The following is a 6,821-nucleotide window of genomic DNA, read 5'->3' as shown; positions in this document are numbered from 1 at the left end:
TTCATCTATAATATTTCTATTACATTGTAACAACTTGATGATGGTGCCAACGATGGTAGCTCTGGCGTGTGGCGACATGATGAAGGATTGTTTTAAAGAACAAAACAAAAAGAGATGAGAAATACATTTTTCTTGCTCTTTGATGCTCCCATTTTAAACATGCAAACACGTGGAGGAAAAAAAAGAGCTCATGGAGCAAAAATAATTAGTACAACAATGATAGCTAATTTAAAACACCTAAAATATAAAGTGGGGAGTGAAAGTTTTGTTGGTGAAATAAGTGTATCTCAATAAACTTCATTCTATCAACAATCTCTTGTGTGGTTTTGTTAAACTTCATTCAATTTAATAGCGTTGGCTTGGTTTAGGTAAATCAAATGAATAGAATGATGAACTTATTTCCTAGTAGAAAATATACTTGTCCATTTTTATTGGACATTCGTTAAATAAAAATACACGGACTAATATTATAATACAATTATGAATTCACTTAAATATTGATAAATGAATATGAGTAATACGATTACGAAGCTTACACTTAAATATTCACCAATGAATATAAATAATATGAATTGTTGAATCATGAATATAAACATGATATTTCAAGTATAATATTTAAAAAATACCACATATAAATTACTTATATGTCCAAAACAATTGACATAAAAATAAGACTTGTTTGTATTTATGTAATATATACTTTGATCATTTGTTCCACGTCTTTGATTTGAGAAATATGTATTGAATATAACAATTACTTATATTTATTGAATATAACAATTTATGAAAGCTTAAACAACAAATTACGCAAATAGTATCTTCAAGAGCCATCGATTAAACATTCCCCTTTAAACTTGATTTCATATTCATGAGGTTGCTACAGAACATAAACAATTTATAAAATGACTTCAAAAATACATTTTTTTCTGCTTTTTGATGTTCCCATTTTAAACATGCAGGGAGGGAAAAAAGGTTCATGGAGCAAAAATATAAAAAAGAATGTTAGTTTGTTCGGTAAATATTTGATCTTATTAGTGAATGTTGAACAAAAAAAACAAAAAAAAGTTTAATCCACTAAAAATGTTAACAGTAACACCAATATAACATGCATACCTAAAATAATATCAAGAAGCTCGAAATAAGTTATGATAAGAAATCATACCTGAAAACCTAGAATCCATAGATCAAATTCAAAGATGAGGAAATTAAAGCAAGAACTTGAAAAGAAGTTATAAAAAAATCATACCTTTTAAAAAAACATACATTTAAGTGAGTAAGTAAGCTTAGAAGTAAAAGTAGAGTAAGAGGAAAGAGTGTGAGAAAAAGATGTGAAAAGAAAATATGAGAAAGAAAAGTATTGAGAATGAAAAGCAAATAGAATGAAAAGTATAATGAAATTGAATAAGCCTCAAACTCAAAGTAGAGAAAAAGATGAAAACCTAGAAAAATGTGTACCATAATGTAGTATGGAGAGAAGATAAAGTTGCAATAAATGCAACATGCTCCACTCTACCACTTTTGTTTTATATTTTTAATTAAAAAATAAAAATATGTTATTACAAATATATCTCTTTAAATGTTAAGTGTCAATCATAGAGGATGATTATTTTGGTAATTATACCAGCCCTTCCATTAATATATGAGTAAATTACACCGACATTCCCTGAGTTTTAGTGAAATTACATAAATTACCCCTCACTTTTTTACGCCTACACAAACCTCCCATACTTTTTATACTTTTATTATACTGACCACCCTTGTATGAGAAATAAGTGTCATCTTTTAAACAGAAAATGTGATAAATGCAATTAAATTAAACAAAACATGTTATATTGTGAGAAAATACAATAATATACAAATCAATGTATCTTTATTATTTTTTGTTACAAAATGCATCAACAATTCTAAAGAGATATTGTTTAAATCGCTTTTATACTATATCGTAACGAACCAAAAATAATCAAGAGGTATCGACTCATATATTATTTGGACTTGTCTCCATAGTATACCATGTTTTGTTTAACTTAATTGCATTTATAACATTTTTTTTTTAAAAATCGCACTTATTTCTCATGCAAGGGTGGTCAATGTAACGAAAGTATAAAAATTATGGAGGTTTGTGTAGGTGTAGAAAAGTGAGGGGTGATTTGTGTAATTTCGCTAAAACTCAGTGGGTCGGTGGGTGTCAGTGTAATTTACTCTTAATATATAGATAGATAGATATACAAGATATAGATAAGCTTTTATACTTAACAAAAAAAATCACTTTTTCAAAAGCTGATCTATGTGGTACAACACAGGTGCATTAGTAATACATATATACACTAAAATAGCTTGAGTTGCCTTCTTCTGCATGTAGTGAGGAAGAAAGTGTGAAACCCGAGTTCTTTAGTCTAACATATATGACTCGATGGAGTATTATTAGATGCAATTAGGTTGCCCAAGAAGAAGAAAGTATTTGTTATACAACCAAATCACCACTTTTCATTTAGACAAGAGAAATGATCTTGACAATATTACAATATTGGCCAATTTATTATCAGCAAGGAAATATTGGGCATGTTACCTCATTCTACGTCACTAACAAATTTTCTTGTACTCACATCCTAACTCTCAGTGCCAGTAACCATTCTGAGTAAAGTTAAAAAAGCGCCCACCGTGGGGCTCGAACCCACGACCACAAGGTTAAGAGCCTTGCGCTCTACCAACTGAGCTAGACGGGCATTTGTGAAAAGAAATGATATAAAGATATATGACAAAATCAACGTATAACATTTTCATTTTTATAAACTATTCATCAAATTCATATTAAAATATTTAATATTAGTTTAGTATATCTTTGGAAATAAATAGTATTTGTAACTATTTAGTAATGTTCAGCAAAAAGGCTAATGAAGTAAATTAGTTAAATATTAACCTTAGTATAAAAACTAGGGGTAAGCGGTTCCGGTTTGAACCGCAAAACCGATGGAACCGAACCGAACCAAACCGCAAAATATGGTTCGGTTCGGTTTCGCAGTTCGGTTCGGTTATTTTGTTAAGGAACCGTTTATGTTCGGTTCGGTTTATGGTTTTAGAAATTTAGGAACCATTGAAACCGAACCGAACCGCATATTAAAGAAATATATACTAGGGATTAGAGAATAATGTCTTATTATTGTTTAAATTCTTCAACCAATTTTCTAGCTTAAATTATCAATTTTTGTATGAATTGTAGTGTTATATATGTTATTAAATTGTTATTAAGTTAATATTATATATGTTATTAGTTACTAAATTGTTTCCTAGTGTCTTATGATTTGGAACATATTTTGCAACTTATGTGATATTGAATTTGAAACTAACATATATTATATACATTGTTATACATGTATTGTCACATGTGTTACTAATTATGAAATGTAAGGTTATAAATATAACTATTATATATTTTGCTAATTGATATATATAACTAATCATGAATTGTGTTGTTATATATGATTCATAATTTTTTATAATAATAGTAGTAATGTTTATCTATTTATGGATAAATAATATCTCTTGTAATACATTTTGAATTTTCAATTGATGCAAGATTTTTTATAAAAAATAAATGGAAAAACCGTGGAACCGAACCGAACCATTCAAGAGCGGTTCGGTTCGGTTCTTATAGTTAAATTTGCGGTTAATTGAGTAGAACCGAACCATATATTTTTGATCGGCTCGGTCACTAAAATACACCAAAAACTGAACCGAACTGAAATTTTACACCCCTAATAAAAACCGTAATAATATTATAAGCAAACTATTACAAAGTGTCAACTCTTACAGTTAGTTAAGTGTGATGTAAAATGAACAAATATCTGTTGTCTCAAACCCTACCCTGTCCTAGACCAATCATATTATGGCACGTCAGTTAAAAAAATTAAATAATCATAACTTTATCAGTTTTGGTTCATTGTGATTGATCAGGGACGTGGTTGAAGACATGGTTGGGGATAGCAGATTCCCATCCGATGTAAAATATGAATGTCTGACTTCACATTAGGGACTGTGGTTGTTCCATCTTCCTCTCTTTAGAAAAAAGAAATATACCATCTTGGTACCAAGCTCATATGATGGCGTATCCACCCTTTCCTAACAACTTGTTACAATATTTCTGACAACCCTTTAATTTACAGTTTTAAGGAGGATTCAATTGTCCAAGAAAGAAATCAGGGTTTAATGAAGTTGTCTAAGGCAGATACTTCAAATATGAGGCAAATGAAATTAGAGCAAATACATGTTATGGAATTCAAGTCTAAGAGTATAGTTTCAATATGAATGAGTTAAGTCTCCCTCCCACTTAATTAGAAGTTTCATTCACATGGAAGGAGGCATTATGAAGAACATTCATTCTATATGGTATTCACCATATAAAAAATACAAATCAAAATAAGTCACTAATATTGAGTCAATCAAGGATTATTGAGGCAGGCATCAAATTGTCTTGATGGTGATGAGGCCTGGTATTCTGGCAAAGTTGTGTATGTTTCATGCAACCTACTCAAGATAGGTATGTGGAATGCAAACACAAACTTTAAAATATTCTATCATATTTAAAAATTTAGAGTAAATACTCATTTCAGCTCTTTTGTATCTATGTCATTCCAAAAAAATTAGTTACCAATTTAATTACCACATTTCTTCATCATGATGCGCGTTAGTCTCTCTGTCCATTTCCCTTAATAGATGTGTTACGTTAATTGTACATGTGACCTTTTTCATAGGTGAAATGAAAAAAATTTCTTCATTCCTCTCCACCAGCTCCAAAAACTAATTCATTTCAGCCCCTAAAGATTTATGTGCTTATCATGTTAGCCCATATTTTTATATCTTCTCCATTTCAACAGTAAGGTCTCTTACACATGGTGCCACCACTATCATCCACCTCCATCATGCTTAAATCTCGTGTTATAAAATCCTACCTAGCACTATTCTAGACACTTGATGTGCTCAATTTAATCTCTAATAGCCTCATTCCTAAAATCTTCTTTGCAAACTCTGAATCAGAAACCTTAAAATCCTCAACTCCAACAGATTCATAGTTACAGCAACAGGAAACTCAACTAAATGAAATCATTTTCACTTTTCTATTAAGTTTTTAAGAGAAAAGCTTACGTAAGTTCCATGTCGACCACAACTTATTGAGGGGAGTTTAGAACACATCTGAAACAAACATTGCAGAGCCATAGAAAATGATGAACACAATCCTATCCAAAACTATGTTAACATCTTAAACAGAACTGCTACTAAATATGGGTGCAACAAAATTGGAATACCAAAATGATGAAATAAATGGTTTACTTACTCTACCAATAAATGGTTTACTTGGTCTACCTTTAAGTAAATAGTTTACTGGTGATAAGGAAACATTGCAGTACAAATAACATATACTTACCAGTTAACACATAAGGAAACATCAAACTAGCTCGGAAAATAACTTGCAGGCAAAAATGATGTTAAAGGCCTAATCCTCAAAATTCCCAAATATTGTTCGGAAGACATCAATATCATATTCATATGCAATAATAAAGCTTACAGCTATAGACCTAATCCTCAAAATTCAACCAATGGTAATAAATAATCATCTTAGTTTTTGGCATCACTAATGTAGTAGTATTAGTATTATACAACACTTCATAAGAAGAAAAAAGAAAAAGTATTACAAAGAAGGGATCAAATTTTATTGTATAATTACTCATGGTCAATTATGTAACAATGAGTGGTGAACCAAACTTACAAATACAACAGGTATTTTGTACATAAGGTTTAATAGGCCTACTCTAACCCAACCACCTTAATATACAGAGGTGCACCAATATGCATTATTTTATTATTATTATTATTAAATTTATCTTCATTACCATCAATAAGATAAACCTCATCAACACATAGGCTTTTCACCAACATCAGCACTCTACTCCATTAGCTAGAAGGATGAATTGAAAAGTGGATGAGACCTTGTTAGCTAGTAGGACACCTGCAACCATAATTGAGAGTCCCAATCAGAGAGGATTAGATTCTTGCATTCTTAGATGGTTGTAATGTTAATGCATATAATCCTCACATTTACTCCTGCATTTTTTTACCTTTTTAATAAAACTATGTCATTTCATTCTCATCTTCATGAAATTAAGATGGAAAATGAAGAAAATTCCACGTGTTATTTAAGCGTTTCCATTATTGTTAATATTTCTAATTTATTTTTGTTAGGGATGTATTTAATACGCATGGAAATCATCAAGCAATGAAATGAGTGTTTGACAAACACAATAGTTAAAGAAATAGAGTTTTATTAAATAATTACACCACATAACCTCTATGCAAGACAATAGTTTTAAGGTGATTTACGGTAGATGATAGTTTTAAGGTTCATCCCATAAACTCAAAGAATTAATTGCTAACTCCCTTATATTTATTTCACTTAACTTATAGAATAATATTTCATCCATAGATAATGATCTCCTAACAAATGATAAGAGTTGATAGTTTGTATTTACCAAAAGAAAAGAGTTAATGATTCGACGGTTTAACCATATATTGAAGGGACAAATGGTTTTTAGTTCAAGGTGTCATTATTGTATTGAAAATCTTTTTGATGAGAAGACATGCAGCATGGTCCATTGATGACAAGGAAACAACCAATAGTATAAGTAGATAGAGAATTGAGCATAATCAATGTTTTATAAAATGACTAAACTATATTGTTAAGGAGTTAAATATAAACGCATATTCGGTTTTCGAAAGATTAAAATGGTTAGTCAATGGTCCAAATATTTATATCTTATCTTATATTGGTT

The 6,821-nt window shown here is 30.0% G+C and overlaps 1 non-coding gene across 1 annotated transcript; it reads right to left on the bottom strand.

Annotated features, from left to right (window-relative positions):
• Positions 1 to 2,650: 2,650 nt before the first annotated feature.
• TRNAK-CUU lies at positions 2,651 to 2,723 on the bottom strand. The gene has a single exon. It is a non-coding gene; the product is annotated as a tRNA-Lys (tRNA).
• Between the last annotated feature and the right edge of the window lie 4,098 nt (positions 2,724 to 6,821).

The sequence above is a fragment of the Lupinus angustifolius genome, unplaced genomic scaffold (assembly GCF_001865875.1).
Source record: "Lupinus angustifolius cultivar Tanjil unplaced genomic scaffold, LupAngTanjil_v1.0 Scaffold_168_19, whole genome shotgun sequence".
Taxonomy (NCBI): domain Eukaryota; kingdom Viridiplantae; phylum Streptophyta; class Magnoliopsida; order Fabales; family Fabaceae; genus Lupinus; species Lupinus angustifolius.
This window is presented reverse-complemented; position numbering and strand designations above follow the sequence as displayed.